Source organism: Poecilia latipinna, unplaced genomic scaffold (genome assembly GCF_001443285.1).
Source record: "Poecilia latipinna isolate Pla-1442-1.1 unplaced genomic scaffold, P_latipinna-1.0 Scaffold881, whole genome shotgun sequence".
In the NCBI taxonomy this organism is placed as follows: domain Eukaryota; kingdom Metazoa; phylum Chordata; class Actinopteri; order Cyprinodontiformes; family Poeciliidae; genus Poecilia; species Poecilia latipinna.
In genome coordinates this window covers 133,344-150,100 of record NW_015113497.1, presented here as the reverse complement: position 1 = coordinate 150,100, position 16,757 = coordinate 133,344, and the positions used below count along the sequence as shown (strand labels likewise).

Below are 16,757 nucleotides of genomic sequence, written 5' to 3'. Positions count from 1 at the left end.
AAAACCTAGGTTTTGGTTTGGTTGACATGAACTCTGATGCTGTTTGAATGCGTAACGACACATCCACAGAAGTGGTCAGAATGGGGATCGAACTGGCAACCCACCAATAGTGGGACGAACTCCTAACACCGTTGCCACCATTGTACTTTAACTCATGTTCATGTTTTTCTATTATCTCCTTCTTCAATTCAATAGGCATCTGTTTCTTTGTGTAGACAAACAAGACGTGGTCTCAGCTGAAGCTGCGCTTTGCCCCAACAAGCAGTGTCGTCCCGAAGCATGATTCTGAACTCAGATTTCACTAAATATATGGACCAAGTGATGGCTTGTATTTAAAAAACTGATGTTAATTTGCTTTTATGTCAAGGTTCAACTGTACAGTCCTTTACCACCACCACTCAATAAGGAATGTTTGCGCACAAATGTAATCTTAACATTTGAAATTTGATCAACATTTCTGACACAACTCCATATTTGTTCATTTTGTGAATATTTTGTGGACAAACTCCTGAATATAAAACAGAGGTTTGTTGCTGTATTACATGCAGAAGTGTGCTCCAACAGCAATGTTTGTATTTCGCTCCAACTACCTCCAGGAGAAATGATTAGTTTTGAGAAATGTTTATATGGATGAAGAGAGGAATTTTGTAGATTTGATTGATTATTAACTAATCCATTATGACTGGGCTTGGTGCTGAGTTCGGCAGGCGTCTCTGTGAATCTAAAATGATGCAATGTTCGTCACGTGTTGATGTCAACAAAAGCCACTTTCGGCACTTCGACCTTTAACAGGTTGCTCAAAGGCCTTGGTTTGTTCGATGCAGGGCAATGTGAAAGTGAACAAGTAGAAAATGTAAAAAAATGTTGCAACTTTGGTCTTCAATCAAACCCAGTCTAGTGGACAGATGATGCAAAACCTCAGATCTGCTTCACCCCTTCTCTGTTTTATCTGAGTTGAATGTGAAACTCCAGCGAAACAGAAAACCTGGGATTGACATCACTTCACCACTTTGCCATGTCCTTGGCATCTCCTGTGGCCAAGGAGATGGCAGTCTGGAAAGAGGCTGATGATGACCAGTTCATTAGCTCCAGCATTGAGTCTTCTGATCTGTGCCAGTCACTCTAGAAAACCCAGAGGGATGAATATTGGTCTTGTTTAATGTTCTTTTTTTTTCCACACAATAATCATTTTCTCATCCATCTGTCTCTGTCCTCCTCACACACATATGCATACACACACGCACACACATAAATGCACACCCATCCATCTACCTGTCAAGAATCAAGGATGTTCCCTCCATTTGCTAGACAAGGAGCACCAAGTCACCTCAGAGCACCGTGTGTGTGTGGTTACATGCCTTAATAGCAGCAGCAGCAACACAAAACCCTCAACCTTTTTTAATTCAACCTGTCTGGACGCTGTGTGACAGAAAAAGCTCATTTTCTCTGCTGGAATTCTTTACCCAGCAACCACGCAACTCTGGCATTCTTCCACCAACCAGACGATTATATTAGATTATCTCTTCATGCGTGTGACAATAACACATTTACAATCAATGAGAGCTGGGCGTTCTGCCCTAAATTAGCCATGACTTGCTTTTCAAAAAGGTCATAAATAGCTGTGAATGTTTCATAAACCAGCAGCAGCTGAACAACAAAGGGCGGCTGCTGTTCTGCTGTGCTTGTGACGCAAACAACAGTGTGGTTTTAGGAGACTACATTAACAAACCGACATGTCGGCAAAATGGCTTCTTTAGCAAAACTGCACGTCAGTGTCGTCCATTTAACTTGTCATCGCACATAAAGCGACTGTTTGTAGCGTGGCTGCAGACTGTTCTATTGTCTACGGTCGTGCTCGCATGCGGTCGCATCTGGCAAATATTAAGCGACAGATGAAGCGTTCCCCTTTGCCTTTGCTTACACACCCTGACTATTCAGAGCTGTCACTGAAATAACTGTCACATTAATACAAACAGTGACAGCACGCGTCCCCAGCAGCTTCCCAAAACCATGACAGAACTGTGAAACTGAAGAGTATTTTAGTAATTTCCATGAGGCCCACGTTGTCATTTTACTGAACAATGTAAGTCAGACACGTGGTGTTTAGAGAGTAGTTAGATTTGCTGCAGGGAACGTGAGCAAAGTGGAGACTCTTCAGATGCAAGTCTTCTTACAGTTTTGAAATGAAGACAGAGTCTTCACTGTAATACCAGAGGATACCGTGTTAATTTTGGCAAAGATAGCCTATTGATATTCCATCTGGCTCCATGAAATGCAAGGCATTTTAAAAGGGCAGTGTTAGTAAAATAGGCAGTTATTAGCTTTACATCATGTTTTAGTGTCATCCTCTCATCAAAAACATACCTGGAATGTTCCCTTGATGCTTTCATGCATATTTAATAAATCCTCTAATCTTCCGTGGCGCCCATCTTTTCCATAACACTCCTCCTCAGTGCTTCTGCCTTACGGAGCAGGTTTATCCCACTCAGTTCCTTCAGACTAGCTAGCAGCATTTAATAAACACCTAGTGGAACTGCACCTCTGCTGAGCTCATTATAGGAGCTGCGTCTCAGTGAAATGCTGGTAAAAACATTGTTAAAGGGTTAATAGAGGAGCCATGTTGTGATGGCATCTTGAAGGCGGAGTTTGAGAAATAGCAGGAGCTTCTTAAAAAGACAGAGGTCCAATTTCAATACGTTAAGTTGCAAAGTCAAATTTCTTTAATGTCATGTTTGATATATACAGCGTTCTTAAAACAACTTAAGCCAACATAGTTACGTGACTTTAAAATAAAATGGGTCTGTGTGCCTAGAAAATACATAATTCTGCCTCTTTAGGAGTTTTACCTTTGTTCTAAAGAGAGCAAGAAAAGAAAAGAAAAAAAACTATTACAACCACCCATCAGGATTTTAATCCTTTAATAATATCATTATCAATCTGCCAACACTAAAAGGTTAAATTAATCAACTCCAGTAGAATGGATTTTGTTCCTGCCCTTTTCTGTAGAATAATCTTAATATATATCAAAGAAGTCAATCTGCCCAGCCACCCAAATAAATTCAATTCAGTTCAAAAATACTTTATGATGACAAGAACAGAAGATCATAACAGACCAGGGAAGCTAATAAAAATACAAAGCAAGGCTAATAATGTTGGTGTTTTGTGGAAAATTCACTGCAACTTCTGTAGAGAAGTCTGTTTGGAAGACAAACTTTTTCAGAATTATAATTTCAACCTGTCTTTACATCCAGATTTGCCGCGTCCGGCTTTTTTTGGTGCAGAATTATGAAACATGTCTTATGTCACTGACCTAAAAGTCATTGATATGACTGTCAGATTGTATATGCTTTTCAAACTATCCAACTTAGTTCCACATATGGACCCCACAAAATCTGATGTTTTGTGGGGTCAAAAGCTTGGGATCGGGCGGCTCAGACCGCCGTGAAAAAGTCCGATTTGGTCTCATTTGCCTGCTGTGTGAATGTAGCATGAGTCGTCCTGTGATTGGTCCAAGGTGTAGGCAACAGATGGATGTTTTATCAAACATGATTTTAAAGGTTGGATAAAAAGAGCAGGGAAGTGAAAATATCATAAATATCAGGCAGATTTTTGGTGTATGGCAGGCAGTAAATAATTCTGATCATTTTTAATGGTGGCCACCACAGCAGTTGTGTTTCTGTTTTTGAATAGCTTTTTGAACAGCATTTTCTGTGACTTTTGTACTGCTGACCCCCATAAAGAAATTACAAACTGCAAAGACATGATTTATTAGGTTAATTGAGCTAAAAAGTGGGATAAACTTTTAGCCTATTTCCCTAAATTTGAACAGATTTCCATTTGAATATGTTGTGTGTGGTTGTTTTAAAACATATCTTTAACTATTATAAAATAATAATTAGTTACTTTTCACATAGAAAGAAAACAGTCAACATGAATGCTGTGCAGTCAAAAGTTTCAGCGTGGAGAGTGATTCAAAGTTTGACCTCCAGGACTCTGGGAGCTTCCCTCTCTCTCTGCCAACACAAGTTTAGCCGCTGCAGTCCAGGCATGAATATTAACCCCATGGAAAATACACTGCAGCAGAAGAGCAGCATAACTGATGGAGGTTTTTTCAATTTTCATGACTCTCCCAAGCATTTGAGATAATAGTGTTCAAAATTAAAAACACATTTAACATTACATTAGTTAAAAAATAAAAAAAACAACAACAAAAAAACAACTCAAGCTGGGTTCCTATTGGTGAAAATAAACTCGAGCTTAATCAAAAGGTCAGCTGTGTGGAACGTTGTTTTATCTTCAGCTCCTCTGGTCATGGATTCCACTGACGGCTTGACCAGGACTCCTCAGTGGACAGAGGCTCACATCTGGCAGCTTCTTGTTTATGACAGCAGTTAACACTGGATCAGGGAGGCTCTGGAAGAAAACACATGGAGAGGTTTTAAAGCAAACAGGGAACACACACCTTAATCTGGATGACTAACAAGTTCGCTGTGAGACTGACTTGGAGTTTTTACAATGTTCTAAAAGTAAGATGGCAAAAAATAAGTAAATAACCTTCTACTCCAAGCCTGAAGCCAGAACCACAAACCAGAAGATCTGGAACTCTTCTGGTTCCAGATCAAAGGTTAATCACATTGCTGTACCAACCGTCTAGACCCCTCAGCTCTTCTGGTTCTGGTTCTGCTCTGCATCCCCAGAACCAGAACCAAACGAGGAGAAGCAGCATTCAGTTTCTATGCACCACAAATTTGGAACAAACTTCCAGAGAACTGTAAAACAGCGGAAACACTGAGTGCCTTTAAATCTCAATTTAAAACCCACCTGTTTAGAGTTGCTTATGGCTAAATTAGGGTTAGAGTGTGGGTTTTAATGTCTTTGATGTTTTTAATGTTTTTATCTTTACTTTTTATGTCTTCAATGTTTTTAATGGTTTTATTAATTTCTTTTCATTTCTCTTTCTCACTGTTTTGATTTTAATGTTTTATCTTAAAAGAAAAAAAAAATGCCCGACAGGTTAGAGTCCTTGTCAAATGGCGTTTTGACTAAAGTACAAAGGGTTGGAGTCCCAGTTGACGGTGTCTCAACTAAAGTTCTACAGCTTTTTATTTCTCTTTCTCACTGTTAATGTTTTAATTATGTTTTTTTTAAAATATCTTTCTCTTTCTCACATGCTGTTTTTATTTTAATGATGTAAAGCACTTTGAAATGCCTTGCTGCTGAAATGTGCTATACAAATAAAATTTGATTTGATTGATTGATCTTACTCTGGTCTACTCAAAGTCAGGACCTAAATCCAATTAAATCTGTAGCAAAATTTGAAAATTGATTTTCACATATCCTTTTTATTCAGCCTGAGTTTGAGCTGAATTGGCAAAAAGGTCATCTTTAGATGTGTAAAAGTGGTGATATACCCATGAGAGTTGCAGATGTAACACAGCAAAATGAGATTCTGCTGAGATTAAAACATGGTTTAAATATTTGTCATATGTTCATTAGTTCCAAATGTTAAAAGCATGGATGCAATATGAAAACTTGTGCCAATATCAATATCCAATATTAATTATGCTGTTATGGCTGATAAGCAATATTTACCAATATTCTATATATTTTCCTACACTTTAAACACCATGTAAAGCTACACTGCCTACATCACTTTCCTGCTTTAGTTAAACACCCCCATGATGCTGCACTGCATCACTATGTTTGTCACATGACTGAACAAATAACACACGGCTAACCTCACACTGAAACACACACACAAACGGCAACAAGATAAAACTAAACATTTGTCAATATAAGCCCAGTTTTAACTATTGGACCAATACCGATATGTAAAAAAATGACTAATATTGAATGATACCGATGTAGATACCTATCAGGTTTCCTTATGAAAACCATGTATTGTTTTCTTGCTTCTTTAAAATGTAGAAGAAAGTGATATTTGTCTTTCAAAGAATGCTCATATCACACCAGTTTACATACTTGTTCAACATTGTGGCCATTTCAATTGATTGTTGTAAATATTGCATATGTGTATAATAGTACAGCTATTTTACAAAATGTATGATGGTTGTCTAGATTTGTACGTTTTTAGTCTAAGTTTAAAGTCTAAGTCTTCCCTTGGTCTGAAAGCCTTTTGGTGTAAAGATGGCAGTGTCTGGTTTCATGTCTGCTTTCTTTACATCCTGATGTTTGGATGATGAGACTTCATCCAGATGAAAGACAGAAGAGAAGCCTGGATAGCTAGCAGGTTGAGTTGGGGTGGCTCTGAACACCAGAACGACTATAAACAAGTCTGTTGGGTGCACGCACGCACACACAGAGCTACTCATCCTTGACTGTGAAAGTGGGTTTCTGGGGGATGGAGGGGGGAATCTCCGATGGCTCACACTGTTCTGACAGTCTCATTATACTGGACTTAGAGTGAAGACCTTGGTGTGACAGAACCAAAGTCATCATAGTTGGCCTCCATCAGCTCCATCGCTGCACTGCCTGACCAGCACCGGCAACGGCCCACAGCTTCTTTCCTGTAAATCCAGAATCCCTCTGGGAGCAGAGCTGCATTAGAGCCAGCAACACATTTCAGTGCAATTTTAGAGCCACCTGTTTTTTTTTTTTTTTTTTTTTTTTTTTTCTCCAACACTCAGGCTCTTCCCCCTGAAAGCCAGAAGCTTCCTACATCACCTGGACATGTCAGGCTGTTTGTCGATGTCAATGCTGCCATAATGTGCAAAAAAGTTACACAGTTATCTAATATTCCTGCTGCGTTGTTAGAATCTCCCTGTGTGCTCCGGGGTGGACTGGTAATCTGTCCACTGCACACCAGGAAGTGCGACTTTAAAACAAGAATTTTCTTCAGCGTACAGCATTTGAAATTTTAAACAGGAGTCCAATTTTCAAAAGAATGAGACGTTAGCAAAATCAACCAAAATATAAAAACATCAGGTCATTAATGAGAGATTCAACTCACTGAAACTGAACGTTGACCTACTTTTGGTATTCTTGATGCAATTTGTTCTTTTCCAGTAGCAGGAGGAAAAAAAAATTGATTTCTCCAAATCTTGTGCGGGTCTTTTATGTGAACACCAGAGGGGAAAATGAACTGCAGCACACTACAATGTACTTTTGCATCCAAAGGCATCTGCTCATTTCAACAACAGTTTAAGTCATCCATCACCCAGGGTAAGATGACATCAGCGCACTGAAAGGGAAGACAGATCCAGGAAATGTGCTGCATTCTATCAACATATCTCAATGTTTGCGCTGTGATTGACTTGCAGGGTGGTGGGGATCATGGAAGCTGACTATCACTGCCGGGATTAGCAATAAATCCTTTTCATGACTCTCAACCCCACAACATTCTTTCTCTCTTCAAATCTCTCTCCCAGCAGCTTTTCTCAATCTTTCTCTTTGTGGCTCAGTCAGCTTCTTAGTCGCTTTTCTGACCCCTCGTCCTGCTTGCTTGCCACCGGCGTGCCAGAGAAATGGATTCTGCTCTAATTGCCAATATAATGATGCAGTCTACTCATTTCACCTGACTAATTAATACTAGAGCCAGTGTCCTTTGCTCCTGTCTCACTGCTTACAATAGAGGGGCACATTCCACTAAACCTTCCCTCTTTCTCAACTTGTTCACATTCTGAAACCATGCGGTGTATCAACATGTCTCTGCAGTAAGTTTTTCTATCTTACACGGAGCAAAAGCCTGAAAAATGTTTACTATGCAACAGCCCAACCATAGCTTCAAATAACAGAAAAATGTATACATGTTAAGGTCTATTTCACTTTACAACCTCAGTTCTAGCTTCAGCACAGATGAAGCTGTAAAAGATGCTTTTTGAATTCACTTTATCTGATTAACAGACTGGTTGGAGCTGAAGAGAGTGAGATTCAGTTGAAGCCATTGTCTTCTTGAGTTAACAACAGTGTAGTCTGGTATTAGTGTCACAATTAAGACTATTGCCCACCTAACAGTGGCTACTTCCTTGTACCAGGAGACAATTTATTCTGATGCCAGCTACTGATCTGAATGACTGACCAGCAGGAGTAACTGAACAGCTAGCGCCACCAAATGAAAAGTAGAATATTGCATTGCATTAGCATTGGAGAGGCTAGTGACTAACAACCCTAGGTTGGTCACACCTCTGCTGTCCTTAACACAGATAGGCTAGTGCTAACATCAGAGATGCTAGCAACTAGCATTTCTTGGATGCACAACCTGTGGTTTTGACACATACTTCATCAAGAAAAATGGTCAACACACATTATAACTAGCTACCTTTGGAAAAAAATACCTCCTGTGGCAATGAAGTAGCCATTCCTGGGTGCACAATAGTCTCAATTTTGGCACTAATACCGCACCATGGCAACAGTTATCTTCACTGTAGCCATCAGCCAGGATTTGGCCCAGAAGTTGATATCTCATATTTTACAGAAGTCATAAAACCAAAGAGTCTCTGCACAACTTTTAGGTTTAGTTTTAAGGTAATCAGCTAACTGCAGAATTGAGGAATAGTGTCAGTCCTAGTCCATGGACAATAGTTCTATAGCATACAATGAAGAGGTCATAATGTTTTCGCGTTATTAGAAACATAGTAGATGTGTCTGGTTAGTTTTGAGGAATGCATTTCAGACTGAATAGAATCATATCAACCACAACATGTCAAATACTTCCAGATGTCTCCATTTGTGTCGTACCTTAAGTCCCCTTTTATTCCTCAAGTTTGTTTAAAAAATACCACCCAGAGTCTTCACTGACTCTTGGGGAATAGCTGAACAAAAGAACCTTTGATGGAAGGGGAAGTATCTTTGCTCTCATCTGTATTCTCTTGTTGAATGTCTGCACAGGGCGTCTTTCTCAGGTCTTTTTGGGTCACACAAAGCGCAACGCTTTTCAGGCCCGCGGCGCTGCGGCGGATGTCTTGCATAAACCTTTTCTCTTGTGATACCATAACTATTTCCTATTTCCTCTTGCTTAAAGCTTCCCCAGCGTGCACGACTGTTGACAACAGGTTTTCAGTATTGTAACTTTTGGCTCGGGTGTTTTTACAACTTTTTCCCTCTTAGTTGCTTTATTTTCAGCAACATTCTGAGAACAATAATGTAATGTTCAATGAAAACGAAAGCTATTGGATGAAAATATTTCTTTTAGGTTGTCTTCTCCTACTGTAGTCATTGTTGCTTTGTTCACTATGATAATAGAGGTTTAGTGGTTCTCTAAAAAAAAGAAAACATATTTTTTTTCTTTCACCATTTCTGTTATCTTTTAGCAAATCAACCAAACAGATTTAGTCCAGAGTGACCACTGAACATCGGCACCTCCACCTCTCATGCCCCCACTAGAGACGAGCATGTAAAGATGATGGAGGGATGGATGGATGGATGGATGGATGGATGGATGGATGGATGGAGGGAGGGAAGGAGGGAGGGATGAAATACAAGTTTTGCTGGTTCCTTTATTGATTATAGCTGTATTTCTGTAAGTTATGCAGCAGCTGCTTGAGGTTTTTCCAATTAAATTTTCAAAGGATTCAATCCCACATGAGTTTTTGTTTTATACCATTAGATTACAATTTTTACAACACAGTTCTAAAGTTTCAACATCTTTAAAGAGTGGTCAATCCCAAAGAGCAGCTAAAGTTTTCTTCAAGTGATCCCAGTTGCTCTTTAGCTGCAGACGGTAAAGTCCAACTCAGCTGATCAGAGAATGAGTTCACAAGTTTGTGATGAGAATCTAATCAAAACAGAAATCTTCTTAGCAGCTTTAATGTATGTACTGAATATTATGTAAACCACTTTTTCTATATATTTTTAGAAGTTTATGTTTTTATAGGAATTGTACTAGTGTTTATTTTGTATTTTCCTACATTTACAGTGTAATTACCCATGACAAAAACGGTATTACTTTAGCATATGGATTAAGTAGTAATCTATAGGCTTAAAATGAAAGCCATACTCTAATGTTGTAGGCAGCACAGTGAAGCCATTAGGCTTCATTTTCTGGGGAGAAGCCCTGCAGCTGAACTCATCTGATTGTCTTGTTTAATACCTTTGATTTTCCTCTTCCTTCTGAGGATATTCTTGACACTTTTATCAAGCACGACCATGTCCATGAAAGCAACCCTGTTTTGTATGAGAGTTCACAAAGAGGGTAACGGAGAACAAAAAATAAAGTCATTACTTCAGCTTCATGTGAATACAAATCACATGTCCTATTATTGCTGCAGAGCTTCTATTTGTGCTTTTTATGTGACATCATGGTTGGGGGGGGGAGCCTGCACTGTTTGATATTTTCCAAATGTGTTTTAAATGCACAGCATCAGTGGCTGGGATATTAACAAAATGTCATTACTATGAACCACATATATTGGTTAATGTGGTTTCTTTAAACTTGGCACCCTGTCTACTTTTGACACAATTATTTTGAATTTGAAGAAAAAAAAAATAGTATCCCTTGAGTTGTTGTCCATTTGAATGCCAGAGTCGACTAATAAAGGTTTATCCTGACAGTACCCATTTACAGAAGCTCTGAAAAAGCCATGAAGAGATTTTAAGGGTATTTTAATACTTGATAGTCCGGAAGACTCATTTTGATTGGGAACCATTTTGATGCTAATCAATGTTTGATTGGCAAAATTTGTAAATGTTACTACATATTACAAATGTAGCAATATTTGTAATATTTTTGCTACATTTTCATCTGGTGTGGTTCCCGTCCTCGCCTGTAGTGGCGCTACACCAAGGACCACTGAAGGAAACGACACAGAAACCTCTGAAGAAGACACTGAACACAACTTTGTTCATTACAAAATGTAAACAGAAATGGAGTGGGGTGAAAGTTTATTGGTTCTAATATTTCTCTTATCTTTGGGAAATGACCACAAGCCATTTCTCTTGCTAGTGCTAAACACATGTTTGTTATGGTTGTATTTACCCAGAATGCCCTGTGCTATAGTCCACTTCCTACTTTTAGAGTGGTGTCCGGACCCTAAATCTGTCCTGTAGCAGCATTTGTGTCAGAGTACAAATGACGAGCTGTTTGTAAGCGCTGTACAGAAACTGCAGTAGAACTTAATTGAGTCTTTAAACCAGGTAATAATCTGTGAAACTTTTCCTCTGTGAGATGGATTCATCCTTATATTTTTGGTATTCTTTAAAATTGGAACATTTGCTTTGCATTGGTTATATAACTTTTTGGTATTTCAAGAATTACAGCTTCAATGAAAAGTAGTAATTTTATATAACATTTTGTTTAATAAGGCGTTGTAAAAAAAATGGCTCTGTGGAAGTATCGGTACACTAACTTATGTAACCAAAGTGACTACCAGCAGTCCAGTGTCAGAGAATGTTTTAAATACAGACATGGAGATTACACATTCTCATATTTCCGTCCTGCAGTTAACAAAAGTCATTATTGGGAATAAGAGATGTCAGATATGACATTATTAAAGATAATAATTGTTTCTATGAAGATTTGGACATCTTTTCCTCTGTCAGGAAGCAGTTTATGTCGAACTGCAATAACTGTGAAATAATATTTTTTCTGCCACCGGTATGTTTTGATTAAACTCAAATTTCTCCACACTGCCTGTAGAAAACACGTGGTTGTATTCTGGCCTGTCCTTTGTGTGGGGAGGATCTCTTCAGGGTTTTTCTTACTTAAAATAATAACCAACAGTACTGGTAATATTTCTTTTTCTCATTCCAATTCCTAATTTAATGCTTCTTTTTTTTGGCTAATGGCTATCATTAGCTAAAATAACATTGTTGATTTTTGTCACTTTTTGTTTGGCTTTTGATTTTCCCTCTAAACTGCTGCTGTACCTGCAAAATAATTGGTTTGCAGCATGTGAGTTGTTTTGAAATGCTCCATGAAATCAGTTTTCTTCCTTGTTATGAAATTTTGAATCCAGTTGGTCTTGAGCTTGAGGGCTTTGGGTCAGAAATAATGGTGCAACTTCTTTTTGGGTTTTTTGTTGTTGTTTTTGCTTACTGTGACTCTAGAAACTGAAAGGATGAAATCTTCAGAGAAACACAATTTGTTTTAGAAAAGCCTCTTTTTTGTAATTAAATGATAATCAGTGCACAAATAATTTGATTTAAAACAAACTTCTTTTTTTTTACCCATTCAGACTAGGCACCAACATCCTTTCTGGAATTAATCTAAACTCATGTGCATGCCATGAGCTGTGGTGAGAGGTGGTGAGGGAGATGCTGTAGACCCAGGTAGAGTGATGAAAAATCATGACTTTAATGATAATAATCCATAACAAAGTTCCAAAACCAGGCAGCACAGTCGAGCAGAAGGCTAAAGCTCACGAACTGGTAGCAACTGGAAACACAAAGGAACATCTGAAGGCGCAGACTAGATGTGACACTGTTAGACAATGTTAGACACTGCTACACAAGGTTCGACAAGGATCCGACAAAGACACAGCGACACAGGTGGCATTAAATACACAGAGGGTAATCATGGAACGAGAACCTGGGAACAATCGGAGCAGACGGGACAATACAGAGACACAACAGAACACAGAAAACCAAAGAAACACACAGAAAAACCCCAATCCTGACAGTGGAAGTGTTTTTAACAGATGAAATGTGTCTTGGTTCAGAAGTGGTCTTGGACAACATCCATGGGACATGTCAGATTATTTATCAATAAAACTTCTCTTTTCCTTCTACTTTACCACTAAGCTCTACTTTGTGGCAGTGAAGCACATAAAGTCCCCATTAAAAAAATCAGAGAATGTGATTTTAGTGTAAGAAAAATATCTAAAATATATAGAGTATAGCTACTTAACCAAGGCACTCTGTGTCAGGAAACATATTTGAAATGCTTTTTCTAAAAATGAAAAAATGGGGAACATTTTGAAAGAGCATGTTTGTATATCAATACTATCTCATCTCCTCACCTGGCCACTTGGAGATTAAAATGTAATGCTATAGCTTATAAATGTCTGTGAAAATATAAATTTATTCAAAAAGTGTTTTTTGTTGGAGCACCAGACATGCTGATGTGAGGAAAACCTTTATTGGTGCAGATAGAGCATCTGCATTGTTTAGAATGAGATGCATAATAATTACATCAAGTTAATGGTTTGACTGTTGATGGTAGATCTTGTAAAATCACTTGTTGATAATCTATTTACACATGCTGCTGCATCAGCTGTGTGAAAAGACAATGCTGAGTTAAAATTAACTTTAAGGTGTATAACTTTGAATGCCATTGTAATTAATGGACATTTTCAGCTCATCATTATATTAAGACACACAATAAACCTAAACACATTGTACTCTATCATATTGTTTGTAATGAAACAATATATATTACTCTTTAATTTAGCATTTTAAATACAGATTAAAAAAGTGGTTTCTTTTTGTCATGGCACATATGCAGAATATTTACAGCTGCCAAAACATTTCTCTACCAAAAATCTCCCATTTTTGGTAGAGAAATTTTCAGTCCTCTTCTCAAAGAAAATGGCGTTCACTCCTCTGTTTTTTTTCTATTAAATGTTCTTCAGTTCTTTGTGCTTGTAATCAGCATTTCATTTTATTCCCAAGGTGCTTCCTTTTTGTTCTGTGGAAAGTGGAAAAAATACTTCCACTTTAAAACTTTGGAAAGACAAGATACGTCTGACAGGTTCGATTTTGATTTTCTAAGAAATGGCGCTGCATGGATTCTAGTCTCCTAAAAGACTTGTCTCTTGTCACAAGCAGAGATAACAAGTGGTTTGGGTGATTTAAGAACCACGAAACTTAGATATAATAGGGAGATATTCCTTGAATCTGTTAGGAGAAAAGGCAAACCATCTGATACCTTATCAAAGAGACCTAGAGGGAATTACTTTGCATAGAGATAAGTGGCCCAAGTAATCAGGTGTTAATATTTATAAGGAAGAAATATCAAAGGAATGGAAAAATAGATGGGTACATGAAAAAGAGATAAAAGTTCTTATTAGGACGTTATCTCTGTATAAAGGGTATTTCCAGTTTCTATCAAGATGGATATCAGACATGAATGATGTCTTTTAATAGAATGGCATAATAAAATACGCCTTGGTGAAGATGGTCTTATGTGACTTGGATATACCGGGGGAATATTCAGTGGGAAAAAAAAGTGCTTAGCAAAAGCTGCAATGGTGAATTCCAAAATTAACATTTGGCTATGGCACAAATTGCTTTAAGGAAGAGGCCTGACTGTGACTTAGAAAAGAGTCATTTTGCAATCAAAAAAAAAAAGAACAGTTTTAAAAAGTTACTTTTCCAAAACAGACCAACATTCCTGTGGTTTAACATCCTTTTCAAAAGATGGCAAAAAATGTTGGAGTCAGTAAAATCTTCATAGTGCATGTGTTGCTGCACATTGCAGGTAAATTGACTAAATAAAAAGCCACTACATTTTTTTTTCTCACAACAAAGATAGATTTTTTTGAAAAAAATGTGGCATGGTACTCTCTTAGAACAGATGTTAAAAAATAACACAAAAAATTTTATTACCTTTAATGCACATTTGTGTTCATTTTAACACACAATGTGTTAGTGTGAACACAACATTCTAATGTGTCAAAATGACACATTTTAACACATTTGTTGATTTCAATGACACAATAGTTGTGTTAAAACGACATTAGTTGTGTCAATAAGGACACAACATGTGTTGCTTTTAACACATCTGTTTTAAGATATATATGTTGTTGTTGCACAACCCCCCTCCCCTTTTTTTTCTACTTCCCCTTCTGAGAGGGGGAGATGTGCTACCAGCTCTCCGTCTAACGGGTGAATTGAGTTTCCTAAACCTGCTGGGATTTACCCTGCCCAGAACTGAAGTAAACTCTGATTAAGCTGGCGTCAAGAAAGACTCGCCTGGTTTCTGATGACCTCCATCCAGATGCCCCACCCGTCTTTCCCCCGTGAATTAGCCAGACTGAACAGCCTACAGTCAACTAGCTTCACAAGGCACACCTGTTAACGGTCGCTCCTTCTCTTTTTATTACAATGTGCACTTGTTAATGAACCAGGTTGGTTTTAGTGACTCGGGCGAGTCCCAAGGGTGTTGTTTTAGTTTTGGCTAAAAGCAACCTATAAAACATTTTCCACTTTCTCCTCCCAGAATCAAACTTCATAGCTAATTAACAACCATCAAAGAACTTTAAGGTGACTCATTAACTGAATGTCCACAACATCTTTTAGATTTTCTTAATGCTAATTATTTTATTAGTAAGACAGTTTTGCAAGGGTCACTACAGCTTAAATCAGTAGCAGAAATAATCAAATAAGTAAAATCAATCATCTAGGCTATCTTTCCCTAATGCTGACATTGAGAACTAAAAAAGGGAACCTTTGAGAGAGACGGATGGAGTTTGGCATTTTGAACCCCAGAACTGGCCTGATGATGAAGGAGGTGTTGTAGCAGGAAGAGGAGGAGGTTGATCGACGAAGGCAGGGATCTCTGCAGGTCTGATGAGCTTTCGTCTCTGCTTTGATGGTGAGGTCACACAGGACTTGAGTGCTGGCATGAAGAGTACTGACTTAGAGCAACAGGTCTCGGGTCTTAGGGTGACTTCCTCTTGTGCGTAGCGGTCCTCAGCTTCTTGTCTTGTGGGTCTGTAGCTCCCTTCTCCTCATCTCATGATCTTTCTGGTCCGTTGAGGTGTAGAGGTGTTCTTTGCCTTTTTTCTTTGTCTTTGCCTTTGTCTTTATCTTCATCTTTGCCTTGGTCTTTGTCTTTGCGGTCTGAATCCAGCTGATGAGAGAAGTGCAATTTGAAGCCACATATTGACGGCTGACCGGTTGGTCCTCGTGCGCAGAACAGTCTTCTGCTCTGTGGCCTCAGCTCTTCTTCAGCTGCAGAGTTCTTTGTCCATCTTATCTTGGCTCAAAGCTGCCTGTAGGATCCAACCAAAGGTTCCTCTTTTGCACTCACCTTTTATAGGGTTTATCCACCCTTTTGATGTGTTTGCATTGGCTAGCACTGTTGCTGTGCTTGTTTTATTAGCTGACTGCTTGGACAGATGATCTCATATCCATCACTGTCTTGGAGACATGACGTGATGTCTGATCTTATGACTGATGGTTGCTCAACAGACCTCCTACGTCTGTTGCCTGCCCAACCTTTTCTTTAGAAAGTTTAAGTTGTTCAGTTTGTTACAAAATAAGTCGTTGGTCCTTTGTGCTCTCCTGTTGGTTCCTCTTTTCCCCTATCCTTTCACCTACCATCGACCTGCAACACAACATCAGAGATCTTTAATTGCAGTTACACATTTTACATAATCTCAAGTTCAATGTCAAAATCACATTTACAACCTTTTAAGTTTCTTTTTGATTCAGCATTCATTTATAGTATTATGATAACCAGAATTTTAGTTACTCTTATTATAATCATAATTGCGAGTTATTACAGACGGTGTTCTGAAAAGAAACCAAGAATAATCCATTATTGTAATTATTTGATACCAAAATTACAGTTTATTGTTTTACTTGCAAGTATTTCCACAAGTGTAAGAGTAAGTGTAAGTATTCTTATAATTAAACCAATATTAATTTAAGTGTTTTACTTTAGGTCTTATTCAATTACTCAAAATGTTTTGATTTTATTCTTTAACCCTTTAATGCTCTGAAATAAGGAGTAGTCTGAACTATGTTTACACATATGCAGGCTGGAAACTTACTACTTCTTTTGTCAGACAGCCTGTTGTTCCTGTTTCATAACTCTCTTTCTGCCTGACTATGATTTTTTATGATTAAATAGAAAA

The 16,757-nt window shown here is 38.2% G+C and overlaps 1 protein-coding gene across 1 annotated transcript in view; it reads left to right on the top strand.

Annotated features, from left to right (window-relative positions):
• The first annotated feature begins 257 nt into the window (after window positions 1-257).
• The window catches only part of LOC106957149 (pro-neuregulin-3, membrane-bound isoform-like), a 143,813-nt gene continuing 127,313 nt past the window's right edge, over window positions 258-16,757 (top strand). Inside the window, exons 1-2 of the mRNA XM_015048404.1 lie at window positions 258-264; window positions 2,159-2,164. The gene's annotated coding sequence lies outside the window, so the exon portion shown is untranslated. The remainder of the gene's footprint in view (window positions 265-2,158; window positions 2,165-16,757) is intronic.